Source organism: Rhinopithecus bieti, unplaced genomic scaffold (genome assembly GCF_001698545.2).
Source record: "Rhinopithecus bieti isolate Rb0 unplaced genomic scaffold, ASM169854v2 scaffold_9981, whole genome shotgun sequence".
In the NCBI taxonomy this organism is placed as follows: Eukaryota; Metazoa; Chordata; class Mammalia; order Primates; family Cercopithecidae; genus Rhinopithecus; species Rhinopithecus bieti.
The window spans coordinates 1,729,799-1,754,129 of NW_016806838.1; the positions used below are offsets into that span (position 1 = coordinate 1,729,799).

The 24,331-nt window shown below is 35.6% G+C and overlaps 1 protein-coding gene across 2 annotated transcripts in view; it reads left to right on the plus strand.

Moving 5' to 3' along the window:
• The window catches only part of SUPT3H (SPT3 homolog, SAGA and STAGA complex component), a 548,315-nt gene that overhangs the window by 155,268 nt on the left and 368,716 nt on the right, over positions 1 to 24,331 (plus strand). The gene's annotated exons all lie outside the window — the stretch shown is intronic.

A 24,331-nucleotide genomic window follows, 5' to 3' on the forward strand; every position in this document is an offset into this window, starting at 1 on the left:
CTCCCTCCCCCACCTTCCCTCCCTCCCTCCTTTCTCTTTTCTTTGAGTTTTGCTCTTGTTGTCCAGGCTGGAGTGCAATGGCACGATCTTGGCTCATTGCAGCCTCCACCTCCCAGGTTCAAGCAATTCTCCTGCCTCAGCCTTCTGAGTAGCTGAGATTACAGATGCACGCCAGCACACCTGGCTAATTTTTATATTTTTAGTAGAGATGGGGTTTTACCATGTTTGTCGATCTTGTCTTGAACTCCTGTCCTCAGGTGATCCACCCATCTTGGCCTCCTAAAGTACTGGGATTACAAGCATGAGCTACTATGATTGGCAGATGGTATATTTTTAAAAGTTTAATTACTTAAATGGATGGAACCTTTTATGTGTTCAGAAATACACATAATGAGAACATTTTTTTTTTCTGAGAACAAATTTTTTTCACAATTTATTATAGTGGCAATGATAGATATTATAATAAATGAAAAAGTATCTTACCTTGACTAACGGTTAATAAAATCTGTTTGTTGGGTGTAGTTTTTTCCTTTATTTTGTTTGCCTTTTTTTTTTTGGAGACATAGTCTCACTCTGTCGCCCAGGCTGGAGTACAGTGGCATGATCTTGGCTCACTACAACCTCTGCCTCCCAGGTTCAAGCAATTCTCCTATCTCAGCCTCCCGAGTAGCTGAAATTACAGGCTCACGCCACCACACCCGGCTAATTTTTGTATTTTTAGTAGAAACGGGCTTTCACCATCTTAGCCGGGCTGGTCTCAAACTCCTGACCTCATGATCCAGTTGGGTGTGGTTTTGAATGAACTCTTGCTTGCCTATTCATCCTTTTGTCAAATGATGGATATATGTAGAATTTTAATTTTTTTGAAGATGTATTGATACTAAAATGCTATACACTATGAAGTGTCACTACCTTTTTTTAAAGCAGCAAACTCAGTATGTAGGTGGTGACAGAACTACACAGTGAGAAAGATTCTTTCAGCATGTCATAGTTTGTTCTGCTCAAACCATAAAGTACTGTAGATCTTTTAACAATCCCATTGAGAGCATTTTATGCCTTTTAGAGGGAGTACTTACATATGGATAATGAGAACATCTTTAAGTAGACTATACAATGGGGACAGAAAAACCTCAGATAGTGAATGGTAAGAATAATGTTAATTTTAATGACATTTACATTTATATGTATATATATTATGTTTGCCTTTCAATCCTGTGAATGAATGCTAACTAAAAATATATTGCCTTTGGTTCTTTATGGAATTTTTTTCAAATGGTTTGTTATTGCTGCATTATGATATATTTTACATTTAATATGTATATATAATATATATTAAGATACTAGATATATTTTATTAAGGCTTATTGGTGTAATTTACTCTTGGTGAGTATTTCTGTCTTTTTTAGTATTCTGAGTTGTAATTTAGCATCGTTAGATTAAGATTATATTAATGTTTGGTGTGAGGAATTTAAAATAAACTAGTAATTTAGTGCTTCATAGTAAATTCTTGAATAGAGCTCTAGCTTTCACTATACTTGTATGTGCAATAATTTACATCAGGATGTGATAATTACAGTAATCTTTGAAATTAAATTTAAATATTTGGTAATTTTAGACTTATTCAGAATTTGCTAGAATTTGGTAGCACTTGCAACTTAGCTTTAGTTTATCTGTTATAACAGGGTAAGATTAATTGAGAAGATATATATCAGATTAAGAAAAAATTTCATTATTAGATATAAAATTTAGGGGCTTTGTAGGGCATGATTTATATAGTTAGAAAAAACTGAGTTCTATAATTGACATTTTAATTCTGGGAATCTGAAATTTTAGATTGGAATTGCTAGGTACATATGAATTTAGTAAGGCATACCTTACTGAACTTTTACAATAGTATATTGTATCATTTGTTTCTTCATTTTAGTTATTTAAAATTAAACTTTTTATTTTGAGATAATTGTAGATTCAAAGGTAGTTGCAAGTAGTAATACAGACAGATGCTGTGTATCCTTTAGCTAGTTGCCCCCAGTGGTAAGAGGTTGTAAAACTATAGTACATTATTAAAATTAGAATATTAACATTGATAACATCCATTGATTTTGTTAAGATTTCTGCAGTTGAACTTGTGTTTGTTTAGTGTTTAGTTCTATTCTTTTTTCTCACATATTGTTTCATGTATCTACTGCACCAGTCAAGATACATAACACTTCTATTACCGTAAAATTCTTTGTGTTGCTTCCCCTTTTATAGCCTCAACCAACTCTCTCATATTCTCTACCTCTTTCCCTATCCCATGGCAACCGCTAATTTGTTCTTTCTTTCTATTGTTTTGACATTTTAAGAATGTTAAATGGATGAATTACAATATGTAATCTTTTGTTACTGATTTTTTCACTCAAACATAATTCCATGAAGATTCATAGATGTTGTTGCATTCATTAGTAGTTATTAGCTCTTTATTGATAGGAGTATTCCATGGTATGGATGTACCAGTTTGTTTAATAGTCACCCATTGAAGGACATCTAAGTTGTCTCCAGTTTTGGGCTATTAAAAATAAAGCTTCTGTGAACATTTATATACAGGATTTTGTGTGAACACATGTTTTCACTTCTCTGGAATAAATGCCCAAGAGCATAATTACTGTGTCATTATGGTAACTGTGTGTTTAATTTTTTAAAGAAACTGATAAACTGTTTTCCAGAGTATCTGTACAATTTTACGTTATCATCAGTAATGTATGAATGATTCACTTTCTCCATATTCTTATCAGCCTTTGTTGTTGTCACTGGTTTTAAATTTTAGCCATTCTGATTGTCCCATGGTGATAGTCCCTTGTGGTTTACATTTGCATCTCCTTGTTGGCTAATATGTTGAACACCATTTCTTGTGCTTATTTGCCATCTGTATGTCGTCTTCCGTGAAATGTCCATTCCTGCCTTCTGTCATTTTCTCATTGGATTGTTTGTAGTTTTACTGTCAAGCATTGAGTGTTTTCCTTATTGTTTGTAGTTTATCTGTTCATCCTCTTAACAGGTTCTTTTGCATAGCAAAAGTTTTTAATTTTGATGAGGTTCAATGTATCTAATGTTAGGGATCTTGTTTTTGGTGTCAATCCTAGCCTTAGGTTCTAAAATTTTCTCCTACTTTTTTTTTTTTTTTTTTTTAAAGTTTTAAGGTTTACATTTAGGCCTGTGATACATTTTTTAGTTTTTATATATGCTGTGAGGTTTAAGTGGAAGTTTATTTTTTTGCTTAATAGTGTCCAAATGCTCCATCACTATTTGTTGAAAAGGTTATATTTCTTATATTGAATTACACTTTTAAGCTTGTAAAAAATCTGTGAGCCGTTATTTGTTTGGTCTATTTCTGCATTCTTTATTCTGTTCTATTGATCTATGTTTTTGTCCATCTACAGTACCACACTGTGTTTATTATTGTAGCTGTATGTAGACCTTAATATTAAGTAGAGTGAGTCCTTTGATTTGTTCTTCTTTTATAAGATTATTTCAGCTGTTCCAGACATAGCTGTTCTACCGATTATTCTTTTCTTAAATTATTGTGGTGATCATGAAGTGAGAAAAGCACTACAAATTAGAATAAGCTTCCCTATGTCTACAAAAAGAAAAAACCTTGATGGGATTATGATAGGAATTACATTAAACATATGTCAATTTAGGGAAAATTAACATCTGCAGTTTGTTGAGTCTTCTAATCTATGAACACAAAATGTGTCTCCATTTATTTAGGTTGTCTTTGATTTCTTTCATTAACATTTTATACTTTTGAGTATATAACTCTTGTTTACATTTTGTTAGGTAATTGTCTTAGGAGTAATTATTTCTTTGGAGTATTTTAATTTTTGTTTTCACATGTTAATTGTTAGCATTTATAAACAGCTTGGTTTTTGTGTGTCAGTCTTGTATCCTGTAATGATTTCACTCTGTTATTATTATATTTTATATTATACTTTAAGTTCTAGGGTACATGTGTACAACATGCAGGTTTGTTACATATGTATACATGTGCAGTGTTGGTTTGCTGCACCCATTAACTCGTCATTTACATTAGTTTTCTCCTGATGCTATTCCTCCCCACACCCCCCCACCCCACGACAGGCCCCGGTGTGTGATGTTTCCCGCCCTGCATCCAAGTGTTCTCATTGTTCATTTCTCACCTATGAGTGAGAACATGCGGTGTTTGGTTTTCTGTCCTTGCGATAGTTTGCTGAGAATGATGGTTTCCAGCTTCATCCATGTCCCTACAAAGGACATGAACTCATCCTTTTTTATGGCTGCATAGTATTCCATGGTGTATATGTGCCACATTTTCTTATTCCAGTCTATCATTGATGGACATTTGGGTTGGTTCCAAGTCTGCTGTTCTGAATAGTGCTGCATTAAACTAAACATATGTGTGCATGTGTCTTTATAGTAACGTGACTTATAATCCTTTGGGTATATACCCAGTAATGGGATTGCTGGGTCAAATGGTATTTCCTGTTCTAGATCCTTGAGGAATCACCACATTGTCTTCCACAATAGTTGAACTCCCACCAGCAGTGTTTACAGTCCCATCAACAGTGTAAAAGCGTTCGTATTTCTCCACATCCTCTCCAGCACCTGTTATTTCCTGACTTTTTAATGATTGCCATTCTAACTGGTGTGAGATGGTATCTTATTGTGATTTTGATTTGCATTTCCCTGATGACCAGTGATGATGAGCATTTTTTTCTGTGTCTGTTGGCTGCATAAATGTCTTCTTTTGAGAAGTGTCTGATCATGTCCTTTGCCGACTTTTTGATGGGGTTGTTTGATTTTTTCTTGTAAATTTGTTTGAGTTCTTTGTAGATTCTGGATATTAGCCCTTTGTCAGATGGGTAGATTGCAAAAATTTTCTCCAGTTTTGTAGGTTCACTCTGATGGTAGTTTCTTTTGCTGTGCAGAAGCTCTTTAGTTTGTTTAATAGATCCCATTTGTCAATTTTGGCTTTTGTTGCCATTGCTTTTGGTGTTTTAGTCATGAAGTCCTTGCCCATGCCTATGTCCTGATTGGTATTGCCTAGGTTTCCTTCTAGGGTTCACTCTGTTGTTTTTTCCAGGAGGCTTTTGTAGATGCCCTGTGATTTTCTATGCAGACAATAATGTCATTCACAAGTAGGAACAGTTATATTTTGTTTGTTTCCAATCTTTGTGCTTGTTATTTCTTTTTCTTATGGCGTTTTACTAGCTAGAACTGCCAGTAGTGTGTTGAGAAAGAGTGAGGAGAGTGCATATCTTTGCCTTGTTACTAGTCTTAGGGGTAAATAAAGCATTTAGTCTTCTATCATTGTGCATAATTTCAGCTGTCATTTTTTGGTAGATATTCTTTATCATGTTGGGAAAGTTTCCCTTTGTGAAATAATGTTGGATTTTGTCACATTTTTTTCTGCCTCAATTGATATGTTCATATTATTTTTCTTCTTTAGCTTGTTGATGTGATTGTTTGCATTCCTTTATTTTTGAATGTTGAACCATGTTGCACACATGGAATAAGTCCCACTTTATTAGGATATATAATTATTTTTATATATGGTTGAATTTGATATGCTACTTTTTATGTAGGTATTTTATGTCTGTATTCGTGAGAGAAGACGGTCTGCAATAATCTTTCTCTGTCTGGTTTTAGTTTCAGTTTATATTTGCCTTATAAAATGGGAAGCATTTTCTCATCTTTTTTTTAATAGATTGTGAAAATGGGTGTAATTCTTTTTTTTTTTTTTTTTTTTGAGACAGAGTCTCTCTCGGTCACTCAGGCTGGAGTGCAATGGTGTGGTCTCGGCTCACTGAAACCTCCTCCTCCTAGGTTCAAGTGATTCTCCTGCATCATCCTCCCAAGTAGCTGGGACTACAGGCACCTGCCACCACACTTAGCTAATTTTTGTATTTTTAGTAGAGACAGGGTTTCACCGTGTTGGCCAGGCTTGTCTCAAACTCCTGACCTCGTGATCCGCCCGCCTCGGCCTCCCAAAGTGCTGGGATTACAGGTGTGAGCCACCATGCCTGGCAATTCATTTTTAAAAATTTTCTTGTATTCTCCACCTAACCAATTCAGCCTAGAGAATTTTGAATTCTCCACTTAAACCAATTAGGCCTAGATAATTCTTTTGGAATTGGGGGGAGCTTTAAAATTATGAATTCAAGTTTTAACATTGTTGTAGGACATTTTATATTATCCATTTCACATTGGTTGTACTTTGATAATGTGTGGTTTTCAAGGAATTGACTTGTTTCTTCTAACTTGTCAGATTCGTAAGTCTGAAGTTGTTTATAGTATTCCCTTTTTAATCTTTTAATAGATGCAGGATTTGTGGTGATGTCGTTTTTTTCATTCCTAGTGTTTGTGATTTGTGTATTTTCTTTAGTTTTGTTAGTTCCTGGCATTTGTAATTTGTGTCTTTTCTCTATTTTTGTTATTCTTCCTATAGGTTTATCAATTTTATTCGTCTGTTTTCAAAGAACCAGTTCTTTCATTGATTTTCTCTATTATTTTCTTACTTTCAATTTTGTGTCTTATCTTTATGATTTCCTTCCATCTGCCTGCTTAGGTTTATTTGCTTTTTTCCTACTTTCTTGAGATAAGAACTTAGATCATTTATTTAAGACTTTTTTTGTTTCCTAATGTAAGCATGTAGTGATATGTGTTTCTTTTTCCTCATGACTTTAGCTGCATCAAACATATTTTGATATGTTGTCTTTTTATTTTCATTCAGTTTTATGAGATTTATACTTTCTTTGTAACTTCCTCTTTGACGCATGGATTATTTAGAGGTGGGCTTAGAGATTTTCTCATTATCTTTCTGTTATTGATTAATAGTTTGATTGAATTGTGGTTAGATAACAAGTTCTGTATTGATTTAACTCTTTGAAATATGTTGAGATTTGTTTCATGGCTCAGGACGTGGTCTATCTTAGTGAATATTTCTGGTGGAGTATCTGTATGTTTTAATTTGATTTTGTTGAGTGTGTTGTGCAAATTTTCCATATTCTTGATGATTTTCTCACTAGTACTTTTTTTGAGACGGAGTGTCGCTCCTGTTGCCCAGGCTGGAGTGCAATGGCGTGATCTCGGCTCACCGCAACGTTCGCCTCCTGGATTCAAGTGATTCTCCTGCCTCAGCTTCCCAAGTAGATGGGATTACAGACATGCACCATCCTGCCCAGCTAATTTTTAAAATATTTTTTTAGTAGAGGTGGGGTTTCTCCATGTTGGTCAGGCTGATCTCGAACTCCAGACTTCAGGTGATCCACCTGCCTCGGCCTCCCAAAGTGTTGGGATTACAGGCATGAGCCACCGTGCCCGGCCACTAGTAATTTTATCAATTGTTGAGATAGGGCTTTTGAAATTCTCACATATAATTGTGGATATATCTATTTTTTTTCCAGCTCTATCAGTTTTGCTTTATATATTTGAGACTCTTTTTGTTTGTTTGTATTTACAGGATTTCTATGTCTTCCCAGTAGATTGCTCCTTTGATCATTATATAATATCTTTTCTCATGTTTAGTAATTTTCTTTGCTCTGAAATTCACCTTATCTGATATTAATACAGCTCCTTCTGCTTTTTTTAATATTCCATGTTATATATTTTTCATGCTTTTGCTTTCAAAGGATTACCTTCACATGTTTTTATGTACTCTGCCCAACTTTGCCCCTTTAAATGGTATATTTCAACAATTTTCACTTAATTATGAATATTTTATAGTTTTTCTTCCATTTTATTTATTGTTTTCTGTTTATTTTCCTCTATTTCTCATTTCTCTGATTTTTTCTTTTTGCCTTCCTATGTATACTAGAACATTTTTTCAGATTCCACCTGGATTCATACATATATATGTTTTTTTTTTTTTTCTTTCGAGACAGAGTCTTGCTCTGTCACTCAGGCTGGAGTGCAACAGTGTAATCTCGGCCTACTGCAGCCTCCACCTCCCAGATACAAGAGGTTCTCCTGCCTCAGCCTCCCCAGTAGCTAGGACTACAGGTGCACATCACCATACCTGGCTAATTTTTGTATTTTTGTAGAGACTGGATTTTGCTATGTTGACCAGACTGGTCTTGAACTCCTGACCTCAAGTGATCCACCTGCCTTGGCCTCCCAAAGTGTTGGAATTACGGTGTGAGCCACCACATTCAGCCAGATTAATATATATAGTATTTTTGACTATATTTTGTATAATTTTCCTAGTGGTTGCTTTGGGTATACATACATGTGACTTATTCTAGTCTACTGATATCATCATTTTATATTTTATTTTATTTTATTTTATTTTGACACAGAGTCTTGCTCTGTCGCCCAGGCTGGAGTGCATTTGCATGATCTTGGCTCACTGCAGCCTCCTGAGTAGCTGGGATTATAGGCACGCACCACCACGCCTGGCTAATTTTTGTAGTTTTAGTAGAGACGGGGTTTCACCATGTTGGTCACATTGGTCTTGAACTCCTGACCTCATGATTCACCCGCCTCGGCCTCCCAAAGTGCTGGGATTACAGAAATGAGCCACCATGCCCGGCCATCCTTCTATTTTTTTAAGGAAATGTAGAAACTTTATTTTTATTTAGGTCTCTTTACATTTTGGCTTTTTATTTTATTTTTCATTGACACATAATAATTGTATCTATGGGGCATTGAGCAACATCTAAATACAGTGTGTAATGATCAAATGAGAATAGTTTTGTATTCTTTAACCAACGTTGTCCTACCTTGTAATCTCCCTGCCCTCCCTAGTCTCTAATAACTACTACTCCATGCCCTACTTCTGTGAGATCAAACTTTTTAGCTTCCACGTGTGAGTGAGAACATGTGGTACCTACTTTTCTTTGCCTATCTTATTTCCCTTAACATAATGTCCTCTGGGCTCATACTTATATTGGATTCTGTTTCTCTCATTAGGTATAATAATTTTAAAATATATATCAGGTGTTCCTATGTTAGGTACAAATACATTTAAAACTGTTATATCCTCTTGCAGTGTTGATCCATTTATCATTAAATAATGACCTTCTTTGTCTCTTTTTACTATTTTGACTTAAAGCTTGTCTTAACTGATATAAATATAGCTACTGCTGCTCGTTTTGAATTTCCGTTTGCATGGCATACCTTTGGCACCTTTTCACTTTGAGTCTGTGTGTCTTCACAGCTGAAGTGAGCTTCTTATAGGTAGGATGTTTGCATCTTTTTCAAAATAATTTATTCAGTTTATTTATCCAGCCTATCTTTTAATTGGTGAATTGAAACTTTCTATTTAAAGTTATTATTTACAAGTAAGGGCTTACTCTTATCATTTTGTTAATTGTTTTCTGGTTTTATATATACTTTGTTCCTTTCTTAATATTTTACAGTTTTGTGGGTTTCTTTTGTAGTGATAAGCTTTGATTTATTTCAGTTTCTCGTATGTACCTGCTGTATCAGTGAGTTTTGTACTTTGTGTATTTTCATGATGGTAGTTACCATCCTTTTACTTCCAGATGTAGCGCTTCCTTAAGCATTTTTTGTAAGTTCGGTCTAGTTGTGATGAATTTCCTCAGTTTTCTAGTCTGGGAATGTCTATATTTCTGTTTCATCTGTGAAGGATAGCCTTGCTGTGTATAATATTCTTGGCTACCATTCCCCCCATACCCCCACACTTTTCATCACTTTGAATGTATCATCTTAGTCTCTCTGAACTGCATCATTTCTCCTGAGAAATGATTTCTTCTGTTAGTCTAGTGGGGATTCCCATATATGTGACTTGAGACTTGTCTTGCTTGGTTTTAGAATTCTCTCTGTCTTTGACTTTTGATAGTTTGACTATATTCTGCTTCAGAGAAGATATTTTTGGGTTTAGTCTGTTTGGCTTTTAAGCTTTATTAATCTGGATATCCATATCTCTCCCCAGACTTTTCAGCTATTATTTCATTAAATATGTTTTCTATGCCCTTTCTCATCTCTTCTTTTGGGACTTCTGTAATGTAGCTGTCATTTGCTTAATAATTTCCCATAATTTCTGTAGGCTTTCTTCATTCTTTTTCTTCCTTTCCTTTTTGTCTGACTAGATTAATTCAAAAGATCTGTCCTTAAATGTAGATTTTTTTTTCTTCTGCTTCATCTAGTTTATTGTTAATGCTCTCAATTGTACTACATTAAAAAAAATTTCATTCATTGAATTCTTCAACTCCAAGATTCTTTTCCCCTGATATCTGTCACTTCATGTAATTTTTCTTGTAGATCACATATTGTTTTCTTGATTGGGTTGAATTGTCTGTGTATTCTCTTGTATCTCATTGAATGTTGTAAGGATCATTATTTTGAATTGTTTTATAGGCATGTCATAGTTATCTTTTTCATTAGGGTCTGTCATTGAGGATTGCTGTCTTCCTTTGACGGTTTCATGTTTTCTTGCTTTTTCATGTTTCTTGTGTCTACATTGGTTTCTGTGAATCTAGTGGGACAATCAGCTCTTTAGATTTTATGTTAATTTTGTTAATTAGGGATAACATTTTTCCTGCTAGTTGTGTCTTATCATGTTGGTTGGGTAGGCTTTGATTTTTGGTTCTGATTTAATGCAGTAGTGGTAGTATATATTTCCAGTGATTTCTTCAGCTCTATTTGATATCAGTGGTATCTGTGATCGGCTTTCTGGCCTAGGCTGTGGGTATTTGTTGTTGCTGTTGTGCAGCTTTCCTGGGAGTAGGAGCCACAGGGTAGGTTGATTCTCAGGTCTGGGATGGAATACACTGGGCATGACAGCTCCGCTGGTTGCAGAAGTAGTATCACTGGGAACGGGCATGGAGTGCCAATTCTTGGTCATGAGGGAGTTACATGCAGCAGGTCTTGGCTCCAGTGTTAATGAAGTCTCTGTTACCTAGTTAGGAGTGCATTGCCATGATCATAGTTCACTGCAGCCTCAAACTCCTTGGCTCAAGTGATCTTCCTCCCTTCCCCTCCTGAGTTGCTGGGACTACCAGAGTGCACCAACACACTCAACTAACATGAAATAAAATAGTTTAGAGATGGGAGCTCACTATATTGCTCAGGCTGGTCTTCAACTCTTGGCCTCAAGTGATCCTCCCGCATCAGCCTTCTGAGCAGCTGGGATTTCAGGTGTGTGCCACCACACCTAGCTTTTCAGTCTTTATTTCAAAATTGTCTGTACTCTATGATCCATCTTTAAATATTTATTTTCAGTGTTTTACATGAAGAGTTTAATATTACATACAAGTTTCTGTATTTCTTTCCTTTCTGTATTTTTTCAATTATTTGTATGTAGTTCTTTTCATTAACGCTGATTTCCTTTCTCCAAGTAATGCTGATTTTCTTGCCCCAGCTTTTACTATCATTAGTTTTCTGAATACTGTCAATCACATTGCATTTCCATTTGGCAGTTTTTACTTTTTCTTCATTTTCAGATTTTTTTTTTCTGTGTTATTTTCACTCTACTCAGCATGGATTGAGAATGTGTGTGGTCACTTATTTAAATTTTTTTCATAAGGTGTTGTAGAAAACTGATTTTTTCTTTCTGAGCCGTTATGTACTTGGGTGGTCACTGAATAGTTTGATACTGTAGCTGTGAGCTATGTTTGCTCATTTATACATTGGATTATTGTTTAAAATCTCTTCCTGGAGTTAATTGCTTTTAGTCTATTGACTTTTTTTTTTTTTTTTTTTTTTTTTTTTTTTTTTTTTTTTTTGCATTTCAAAATCTCAAAAGGCTTTTGAGTGCTATTAACATTATGGACATGGCTGATTTCATTTAATAGTAAATTATGTAAATTTAAATGTATTTTAGAAATTTGAAATAACCCCTTTTTAATACCAACTTTCAAATTGGTTCACAGATGAGAATTTTTATCTTCTGTTTAAAATGATATAGATTTGGTAATAAAGACTGTTGTCTTAATTCAAAATTTGTAATAATTTTTGTGTGACTTAGACTAAAAACTTATAGAAATTTAGATTTTTTTCTAGCTTTTAATATATAACCAACATTTAATGGGTTTCCTTGTTCTTAATAATTTGATTGATTAATTATCATAGGATATAATCCTTAAAAGTCTGCTTACTGTTTCAGCAGAGTTGATCACTTATGATTAATATTACCTAATTGATTTATGAATGTTTTGTTCATTCTCTTATTTACAGTGGCTATAAATATTTGTTTCTCCAACAAATTAGAACACAGTATTTATCTGTTTTATCTTTGCCAATGAAGAATGATAGGTAATTTAATTTATATTCCCTCAGTGATGTTAAATATTTAAAAAATGTTTTGGCCATTTAAGTTTGTTCTTCTGTGAATTATAAAACAGTTCATTTTTCTTTTGGAGCATTCAGTTATTTCATATTAAATTTACATGGCTTTTTATATGTTAAAGACATTAACTCATTAAAAAACATATGTTTGTTTTATGCTTTATTCAGTAGTTTTTTTATATTCAGTTCATCACCAGAATGCTTGCCTTTATTTAGGGTCCTGTTGTTTGAACAATGCATACTGAAACTCTTCCAGGTACATTTCCTGTGATGAGAGGCTCAAGCTAAATGAATCATGAGGGAACTTAGATTCATGTCACTCTTCAGAGTATCTGCTGATTGAATTGTGTGGCAAACACAGTTGTTTTGTCTTTTTGACTCATATTTTAGAATATTGGTGGGGGCTTGGTGTCATTCGTTTGGCTAGACCAGTATATTTTTGCATTTACATTCAAAACTGGCTTCCTTTCTTGTGCCGATTGTGGCATGTTTTGGTATTTGGGTTTTGTCATCCTTGGAAAATAAATTGGCCTTACCTGGAAACAACCTTGTATAATTTTCGATCATGTAAAAGCATCCACAGTTGGGGAAGGACATCACCTGTAAACAGAAGGATATTTAAGGTAAACAAGAATGCTATTTAATCAGGTATCAAGAGTAGTAGATTCTAAAAGACAACGAATGATGTCCTAAGAATTGTTAGGGAAGGTTATGTGTGTGTAGAATTCTATACCTAAGCAAATTGTCAGCCCTGAAGTCAGAAAAATATTATTTTTAGGTATTCAAGTGATTAGTACTACATTCTATATACCCTTTGGAAGTTTCTTGAAGACTTTCTACAATAAATAAGGAAGAAAATCAAGAAAAACAAAGTCATAGGATCTAGTGAGTAGTAGAGTCAATACACACACACACACACACACATACACACACACATAGTGGAGGTGGAGGGAAGTTTCAGAACTCATGGCTGAGGAAGAGAGCATTTTCCAGGAAGAAAAGGAAACTCCTTTTAATAAAGCTGTGATGAAGTGAGTGGAAAACTTAAAGTCATTGAGATACATTTTTCATTTTAAACAAGAAGAATGAAAACAAGTAAAATTCCAACCCTAAAAGTGATATTAAAAGTTCAGGGAAGAATAACCAAGTATAGTAAAATGAAGCATGATTTTAAGCAATTGATACAGCATAAGAAAAGTGTGTATATTTGATCTTGCTACTAGAAGAATTTCCGTTTTCTTTTTCTTTTTGAGACAGAGTCTTGCTCTGTGGCTCAGGCTGCAATGCAGTGGCGCAATCTTGGCTCACTGCAGCCCCTGCCTCCCGGGTTCAAGGGATTCTCTCGTCTCAGCTCCCGGGGTAGCTGGGATTACAGGCGTGCACTGCCACGCCTGGCTAATCGTTTTATATTTTTAGTAGAGACGGGGTTTCAGTATGTCGGTCAGGCTGGTCTTGAACTCCTGGCCTTCTGTGATTCGCCCACCTCAACCTCCTAAAGTTCTGGGATTATACGTGTGAGCCACTGTTCCTGGCTGAAGAATTCTCTCTCGCTCTTTGTTTTTTTTTTTTTTTGAGATGGAGTCTTGCTGTGTTGCTAGGCTGGAGTGCAGTGGCACTATCTCAGCTCTTGGCAACCTCCGCCTCTCGGGTTCAAGTGATTCTCCTGCTTCAGCCTCCCGTGTAGCTGGGATTACAGGCATGTGCCACCACGCCCCCCTAATTTTTGTATTTTTAGTAGAGATAGAATTTCACCATGTTGGCCAGGATAGTCTTGATCTCTTGATCTTGTGATCCACCCGCCTTGGTCTCCCAAAGTGCTGGGATTACTGAGCGGAGCCATCGCACCTGACCCAGAATTCTCTTTTAATTGGCCTAGGGATCATGTTATTGGACAAAAACCGAAGGAGATGTATTTGTTGTCCTCTACTTGGATAAGCACAGAACATAATTATAATAAAATAATAATTTTATTGATTTTAGATTTTAGAGTCATTCTGTGGTCAAAACATGTGACTTCTTTGTATTTAAGGGAGATAATATGAATCTCAATAACCTTTACAGTATAAAAATAAACATAGAGATAAATTATGAGGGTCATGAAAGGGCAGGGAAAAGAGTAGGAGCCTTACTCTTACAACTTCACCTTACAGAGATGGGTATTGAGATACTGTAGAACATTAAGAAAGAAAATTTTACTTACATTTACAAAATTAGAATTTTAACTTTTATACTTGTTATCTTCAAAGACAGTTACGTTGGGAAATTTTGGTTTGTTAAATTTTTTTTCTTCTTTGTTTAAACAAAATGGAAGTGTAATAAAATGAGTCCGATAAAAAAACACCTTTTCCCATGTTCCTTTATGGAATGGTCAGTTAAAGTGAAAGTCACTGCGTGGAAGACTTTTGGGACTGGTGCTTGAAAGAGGCTTGCTCAACTGGAAGCTTACTTTACTTTTTGCTCCCTTTTCTTCTCTTTTCCGTTCTTGTACTTGGACTTGGTCTTGGATCTTTAAGGAAAAGACTGGAAGCACAGACATGCTTCTGAGATATTGTGGGTTTGGTTCCAGACCACCGCAATGAAGTCAGTCTCATGAATTTTTTGATTGCCCAGTGCTTATAAAAGTTATGTTTACCCTATACTGTAGTTTATTAAGTGTTCTGTGAATGCAAAAGTATCTGAGACAGATCTCAATCAGTTTAGGAAGTTTATTTTGCCAAGGTTAAGGATGCACCCATGAGACAGCCTCAGGAAGTCCTGATGACACGCGCTCAAGGTGGTCGGAGCACAGTTTGGTTTTGCATATTTTAGGGAGACATGAGACATCAATCAACATGTGTAAGATATACGTTAGTTCCATCCAGAAAGGCAGAACAAATTGAAGTGGGGGAGGGAGCTTCCAGGTTATGTGTAGATAAAAGTGGTTGCATTCATTTGAGCCTCTTAGCCTTTTACTGAAGACACAATTTATATGTGAGAGGAGGGTAGAGGAACAGTCACTTAGGCCTTTGTTGGGCTTAATGAAACAATAGGGCAGAGAAAGCAATCAGATATGCATTTGTCCCAGGTGAGCAGAAGTTTGACTTCGAGTTCTGTCTGTCCTTTGTCCAAAAGCAACTTCCTTGTGGGCAAATTGTGAAGGGAATATGTAGCTTTTTAGCTTGTAGCTGTCTTATTTAGGAATAAAATGGATGGCACGTTTGCCTAATAGTCTCCAGCTTGTGTTTTCCCTTTGGCTTAGTGATTTTGGGGTCCCGAGATTTATTTTCCTTTCTAGTAGCCTTATGTCTTAAAAAAGCAGTATATATACCTTAATTACAAAATATTTTATTTTTACAAAATGCTATCATGGTCATCTGAGCCTTCAGTGTGTCATAGTCTTTTTGCTGGTAGAGGATCTTGCCTTGACGTTGACAGCTGCTGAGTTTGAGTGGCTGAGGCAATTTCTTCAAATAAGACAAAATGAAGTTTGCTGCATCAGTTGGCTTCTGCTTTCACAAAAGATTTCTCTATACCACATGACGCTTTTTAATAGAATTTTACCCACAGCAGAACTTCTCTCAAAATTGGATACAGTTCTCTCAAACCGTGTATCTGCTTTAGCAACTAAGTTTATGGAATATTCTAAATTATTTGTAGTCATTTCAACAACGTTCACAACATCTTCACCAGGAATAGATTTCATCTCAAGAAACTACTTTCTTTGCTCATCCATAAGAAGCAGCTCTTCATTGGTTCAAGGTTGATCATGAGATTGCAGCACTTTAGTCACGTAACAGGCTCTACTTCTAATTCTAATTCTCTTGCAGTTTCTACCACATCAACAGTTACTTCCTGCTGTGAATTTTTGAATCCCTAAAAGTTATCCATAAGAGCTGAAATCAGCTTCTTCCAAACTCCTATTGATGCTGATATTTTTACCTTCTCCCATGAACACAAATGTTCTTAGTGAACATTTGTGTTCACTAAGTGGCATCTAGAATGGTGAATCCTTTCCAGAGGGTTTCAACTTACTTTGCCCACATCTGTCAGAGGAATCACTGTCTGTGGCAACTGTAGCCTCATGGAATGTGTTTCTTAAATAATAAGCCTTGAGAGTTGAGATGACTTCTTGATCCATGGGCTGCAGAATGGATGTTGTGTTAGCAGGCATGAAAACAACATTCATCTCCTTGTATATCTCCACCAGACCTCTTGGGTGACCAGGTACATTGTCAATGAGCAATAATATTTTGAAAGGAATGTTTTTTCTCAACAGTAGACTTAAATTATTCAGTGAACCATGCTGTAAGGAGATATGCTGTCATCCAGGCTTTGTTATTTCATTTACCGAGCAAAGGAAGAGTACATTTAGCATAATTCTTAAGGGCCTGAGGATTTTCTGAATGGGAAATGAACACTGGCTTCAACTTAAAGTCATCAGCCTCATGAGCCGCTAACAAGAGGTCACCCTGTCCTTTGAAGCTTTGAATTGACTTCTCCAGCTATGAAAGTTTTGGATGGCATGGCATTGTATTCCAGTAGAAGGCTGTTTTGTTTACATTGAAAATCTTTTTTGAGATGGAGTCTTGCTGTGTTGCCCAGGCTGGAGTGCAGTGGTGTGATCTTCGCTCACTGCAACCTCCACCTCCTGGGTTCAGATGATTCTCCTGTCTCAGCCTCCCTAACAGCTGGGACTACATGTACTTGCCACCACGCCTGGCTAATTTTTGTATTTTTAGTAGAGATAGGGTTTCACCATGTTGGCCAGGATGGTCTCGATCTCCTGACCTTATGATCTGCCCGCCTCGGCCTCCCAAAGTTCTGGGATTACAGGTGTGGGCACCATGCCTGGTGGATAATCTCTTTTTTTGTATAGCCATCTTCATCAGTGATCTTAGTTAGATCTTCTTGTTAAGTTGCTACAGCTTCTATATCATTGTTTGCTCCTTCATCTTGCACTTTTATGTTATGGAGATGGCTTCTTTCCTTAAGCCTCATGAACCAACATCTACTAGCTTCTAACTTTTCCTCTGAATTCTTACCTTTCTCAGCCTTCATAGAATTGAAAGAATTAATGCCTTGGTCTAGATTAGGCTTTGGCTTATGGGAATGTTTTAACTGGTATCATCTTCTACCCAGACCACTAAAACTTTCTCCATGTCAGCAATGAGGTGGTTTTGCTTTCTTATCCTTCTTGTATTCACTGGAGTAGCACTTCTAATTTCCTCCAATAACTTTCCCTTTTCATACACAACTTGATTAACTGTTTGGCACAAGAGGCTTAGCTTTTGGACTGTATTGGCTTTTGGCATACCTTCTTAACTATTCTTTCTAGCTTTTTATTTAAAGTAGGAGAAGTAAAACTTCAGACTTTCACTGGAACAGTTAGAGGCCATTGTAGGTTATTGACTGGCCAAATTCCTGTTTTGTCGCATCTCGAGGAATAGGTAGGTTCCAGGAGAGGATGTGAGATGAGAGAATAGCCAGGTGGTAGAGTAGTCAGAATATACACAGTATGTATCGATTAAATTTGCTATTTTATATGGGCCTGGTTCTTGGTGCCCCCAAACAATTACAGTGGTAGTGTCAAAAATCAGTGATCACAGATCACCATAACAGTTGCGAAACTAGTGAAGAGTTAAAAATGTGAGAATTATGAAAACATGACACAGAGATACGAAATGAGTCCACGCTGTTGAAAAATGGCACCAGTAGCCTTGCCACAAATGACATACAGACTTGTATGAATTTTACTCATCTTAAACAACAAACACAACATCTAGATCATACATTGGTCTCCATTTACCATCCCATTACTTTGCTTCCTTTTTAGCAGAAGTTCTCAAAGGAATTGCTTTCTCCATATCTGCAGTTTTTATCCTCCCATTCTTTCTAAAATTTACTTCAGTCAGACTTTTTCCCTTTAATCACTCCACCAAAGCTGCTTTTCTCTGGTTCACCACTGACCTTTATATTGCTAAATCCAGTGGCTAGGTTTCAGTCCTTATTTTCCTTGACCTATCAATAGCATTTGACACAGTTGTTCACCCTCCTCTTTAAAAGACTTCATTCACTTGGCTTCCAGAACACCTCAGTCTTCTGGTTTATTTTTATTTATTTGGGTTTAACTTCCCTAGTCGTTTCTACTCATCTCCCAGATGTTGGTTGCTTTTCTTCTTCTGGATCTCTGAATAAATGGATTGTGCTAGGTTTCAGCCTTTGTATCTTATCTTCTCTATCTAAACTTAAACCATAGTTGATCTCATCCAGTCCTGTGGTTTTCAGTGTTAAATACCATGTACCCAACTGTTTCTGACTATTCCACGTAGAGCTTTCCTCTGAACTTCTTGTTCACATATTGAAATCAGTACTATACCTCTCTCTCTACTTGAATGGCTGGTAGATTTCTCAAATTTAGTGTAGCCAAAACCAGGTTCCGTATATTCCCTCAAACATGTTCCTGCTGCCATCTCCCCCTCAACTCAGCAATCTATTTGGCAATTCTTTACTTTCAGCAGATCAAAATCTTTGGAGTTATCTTTAACTCTCTCACAGCCCACATTTCTTTCCACTGCTACACGTTGCTGTTAGCCATCACTGTCTTTTACTTGGGTTTATTCTTGTAATAGGTCTGTCTTTCTGCAACTACTTTTGCTCCTGTCTTTCATTTCTACCCTCTGCCCCTTGCTCTATTCTTCCTGTGATATTAAGAGTGAAATTTTAAATATTTAAATCAGATTTTTTTTTTTTTACTTTTGTAATTTGAAATTCTCTAATGGCTTCTCATTTTATTCAGAGTAAAAGTCACATATTTTATGATGGGCTGTGTGTCCTCACTTTTCACTACTTTTCTGATCTCAGTTTCTTTTGCTCTTGCCCTCACCTTCTGCTAGAATATTCTTTCCTTAAATATCTTCTTACTCTCTTCCTTGTGTTCCTTCTTAAAGGTCTCCTCATCGTTGAAGACCTCATTAATTGCTATATTTGAAATAGCAGTCTTTCCCTTCTCTACTTACCATTTCTACCTAATTTTTCTTCATAGCCTTATCTCTGTGCGATACTGTAAATATCTAACTTACATATTCATTCGTTCATATACTATCATTCTCCCTTACTAACACATATTCTTCATAAATGTATTTGAGTCAGTTTTGTTTAGTATTTTATCTCTCACACGTGGTAGGTGCTCGATAAATGTTTGTTAAATGAATGAGTCTTATATACTGCATAGATACATAGCTAAAAATTAATATAATGGAATGTCAAATTTTGTTTTCAAGTAAGCGTTGTGACCTGTTTTCAAACTCCAGCACTGTGACATTTCTCATAGTTGTTGAATGTTAAGGCCTTTCGTGAAAATAGTTGTAGTTGATCCTAAGAAAAAGGCAGTGAGCCGATCCCAACTGGTAGTTTATTTTCAGCACTACCATTAACTTAGTGGTATAACTTTGAACACATGGCTTACTGGTTTTTTTTTTTTCTTTTTTGATATGGAGTCTTGCTCTGTTGCCCAGGCTGGAGCAGAGTGGTGCAGTCTCGGCTCACTGTAGCCTCCGCCTCCCAGGTTCAAGCAATTCTCCTGCCTCAGCCTCCCGAGTAGCTAGGATTACAGGCGCATGCCACCACGCCCAGCTCATTTTTGTATTTTTAGTAGAGATGGGGTTTCACCATGTTGGCTAGGCTGGTCTTAAACTCCTGACCTCAAGTGATCCGCCATCCTCCGCCTCCCAACGTGCTGAGATTACAGGCATCAGCCACCACACCCAACCATTGCTTACTTTTTTGAGCTTCCTTTTCTTATCTATAAATTGCATTTTGTAAGCTATACATTATATAAAGTTTTTCAGAATTTCAGGAATTTTATATTATGTAATTGTGGAATGGTATGCCATGACCTAATGGAGTTGAAAACTAGAGAAAATGTGGGAAGAAATAAAGATCATTCCAATAGTGTAAACTTGCAAAACTGGCAACATGGAGTCCTACTATGTTATGTCTGATGGTCTTCAGTAACTTAGGGAATACTACTTTGCATCTCTAGATAGAAGTGTAAAATACCCTGTTTAAGTGATTACAGTGTACTTTTGAGAAAACTTAAAAACCCATCTGATAGAAGGAAAAGGAAATCTAATAGGTTAAGTAGCTAGTTTGGGCAGGTTATAGAAAGAGGATTTCAAAAGTCAGAGATGGGAGTTTGGTTTTGCTTTTAGTATAGTATAAAACTGGAATCTACCAGATGTTTTTACTATGGTTAAAATGAAAGTACTGTATGAGAAAGTTGAGTCCAACATGGGCATATTTAATGAAGGGAGATTGGAGTTAAGCAAGCAACTTAGAAAAATTACTTGGTATAGTAATTTCAGGAATAAGAAGGGTCTGAATCTGTTTTAAACTGACAATAGAATGAGAAAAATGGGATATGTAAGAAAGGAATAATAGTAGGATCTGGTGATTGACTAGATATGGAGGAGTGAAGGAATCAAAAATTAAGGTGATTTTGGGTTTCAGCCTGAGTTTATTAGGGGTGGTTTCTGTCAGTCAGTAGGCTGGGAGTGATTCCAGGAAAGGATTGTATTTGAATGGAAGGACTGCATGAAGATTTGGAAAATTTCAGCATAGAGTTTTGCAAACTTTTTCCCCCCAATTGAAATGTTATGTGATGACCCGATATGTTAAAAACACATAAAAGTGAAGCAGATCTATTTGATTCAGAGGTGGAGAATATATGTGGAAGGAACGAGCATCTTCCTGACTTCTTGTCCTCCTTGAACCCAAAGGCTCTGATGAGTCTAGTGAGAAATCACCAAAGTAGATCACTTATAAGTGTTCCCGTAGATCCAGCATTTGGTGAACTGCTTGTCTGTGATAACCTGTATATCTTCTGCATGGCTGTATCTTTTGTGTTTCTTCTCACCTTAGCAGTTATCAAATGTTTATTATTTTAGACTCTTAATCTGACTCTGGGGATGTGTAGAATACAAAAGGGACATAGGTTCTTCTTTTTTTTTTTAGGACGGAATCTCGCTGTGTCACTCAGACTGGAATGCAGTGGCTCATTCTCGGTTCACTGCAACCTCTGCCTCCTGGGTTCAAGCTATTCTCCTGCCTCAGCCTCCCAAGTAGCTGGGACTATAGGCGTGCGCCACCACACCCAGCGAATTTTTGTACTTTTAGTAGAAATGGGGTTTCACAATGTTGGCCAGGCTGGTCTTGAACTCTTGAACGCAAGTGATCTGCCAGCCTCGGCCTCCCAAAGTGCTGGGATTATAGGCATGAGCCACCATGTTTGGGTGATCCTTCTTAGTGAAACTAACAATTTATTATAGAAAGCTGCCATTTAAAAGCTGTGACAGAGAAGTATTAGTTGTTCAGAGTTTAAGTAGACTTAGTGTAGTCTGTCGTGTTTCACACAAGGTATGGTCAAGGGGGGCTTTCTTGGAAGAGTTATAATTGATCTTGCCTGGAGATGAGAGAGAGAGAATGCACAAATAGGCTGTATGAAAAACTGAGAGAAGTCCTTCATGGCTGGGGCAGAAGGCTCTACATGAGGCTGGAGAGGTAGAAAGTAAAACTGGTAAGATAGATTAGGACCAGAGCAACACATGTCATGTTAAAGATTTCGGTCATTATTTTGACAGTATTGGAAATCCATTGAAAGGTTTTTTGGGCATAAAGTGACCTGATTTGCATTTCTAACAGATCATCCTGGACAGAAATATGCAGAAAAAGTTTCAAGTGAGGGCGAAGTGAAACTGAGGGCAAGGGGATGCAGTAAGACTACCTTGGAGGCTACAAAAGTAGTTCAGAGAGATAATCTGAATAATAGGTGGTACTTTTGGGGAAATAAAGACAGAACTCAGGATATACTTAAGAGGTAGAATTAACAGGAATTGGTGATCATTTAGGTACAGAGTGTAGGGCAGAGGAAAGTATAATTGATGACAGCTTAGATTTTGACCTGAACAGTTTGGGAAATGTTCGTGCCATTTAAACTTTATGGACTGTACCTCCTTTACTTTGGTTGTTTTGCATGTTGTCTTTACATGGTGTTTTCTGTCTCCTCAGTGCCTGTGTTCCTCACCGTTTACTCCATGCCCTGTATTCTCTCCATCCACTTAAATGACTGCTTTATAAAACCTGTATTTTATTTTATTTTGAGATCTTCCTCCAAACTGTGGTGCAAGACTTCCTTCATGGAGTCTTTCATCAATATTCTCATCCTTGATTATGTTATCTTTACCTTATAGTTTATCAGTATTTGTGTGTAATCTGTACCTTACTGTCTTGTATTTGATACTGCTCTGTAATTGATCTCTAGTGATATATATATATATATATATATATATATATATATATATGTACATGCGTTTGTAGGATTTCTCCGATTTATATTGTAATTTATTTCTACATTATGAATATCTGCACCTGAAAGTCAGTGTAAAATGTTTAAGTACTACCTCTGTTAAATCAGTTTGCTCTTCAGTTCATTAAATGGAATTGTATATTATTTATAAATGTCAGATTTATAATATTGATAAACATTTTTTGTCTGTTGTAGGTTAATGCTCCAAATGGAGTGATAAAGATATTTCAAAATAGAGATTTTGATAGTACGAGTGGTAGTAATGTACAAGGTGTTTTTTGACGTTAATGACTAGGAAAGGTTTATGGATATAATTATTTAGACAAACTTCTAAATGGGATATTTGACTACATTATACAAAAGATCATTGGGTAAAAGCAATCTGATTAAGTTTTAATTAACTTTGTAAATGCTTTTGAAGATACTGTTATATAAAAAGTAATCCTAAATTTTTGTTGCAATAGTTTTGACTTTAACAAGTATATAAGGCCTTCGTTGTTTTCCTTTTTCTATTTTCTCTTCTTTTCTTCTTTCTTTTATACTATTTTATTTTTATATTCTGGATGTGAAATTTTATTAAAACCATTTCATAATTATCTGCAATTTTATAATTTTGTAAATGTTCCAAGGAAGGTATCATCATTATTAAAAGATTCTTCTGACAGATAATGTCTAAATATTACATGATTTATTTTTAATTTCCAATTATTGGGTATGTCGAAAGAGTGAAACATTGAAAATTAATAGTATTGCTTTTGATGCCTGATTTTGAGAGCTGGATTTCTTATTTTGGAAAATATTCAAAGTGAAAATAAAAACGAAGTCACCTTAATATTATAATGGCAAAATATATGATTTGTACCATTTTAAGAAGTTGCTTGAGTCAGTGAAAAACAATTGAGGTTTCCTAACTTTGGAAATCACAGATGTAAAATGTTGATTAGTCATGCATTTTCTACTACTTTTTAACATGTTAACATAATTTGAAAATGTACATTTTATGAGATTAACTGGTTGAAAATTAAAGCAAAACAATATAAAACTGTAATATTTTAAAAACTAAACATAAGGCAGTTTGGTAAATTTTAAGAACACAAATGTTTTAGTTGGAACAGATGTGAAAGACATATTATTTTAAAGGAAAATGAGGTCCACAGCTATCTGTTTGGAAATGTCTTTCAATTACAGTGGCGTCCATGACTGTTGGATTTGAATGAAGATTTGGCTGGAAGTTCTCTCTATCCTATTCTGTGTTTCCTTTTGAATAAGAAACAGCATGTGTGAAATACATTTACTGTAATCCATTCCATACTGGGTAATAAAAATTCTGTGAAGAATGATTATGCATGTTATGAAATTATTCCGATTATGTTTTTTTCCACTTTCAGCTCGCTAGTATTTTTAAGTTTATATAAATTTTACAGTGTGTTGATACATTAATTTATTTTTTAAAATGGTAATATGGAATAACTAACTCTCATTATAGATAATCGCATTCCATTGGTGGTGTGACTTCCTGTATTTTACCAAATGTGAAACAGTATTCACTGAAAAAGAAATAAAAATTTTCTGAGTGAGCAATAAACCAAGCAATTAGAAATGAATTCTTGCATTTTAAGTTGGCAAGTTGCAGTATGAGATTATTTGCGTTTACCAATTCATATGTTAAACTCTAGGATTACACTGAACTTTATTTTTTATTTTATTTTATTTTTTTTTTTTTTG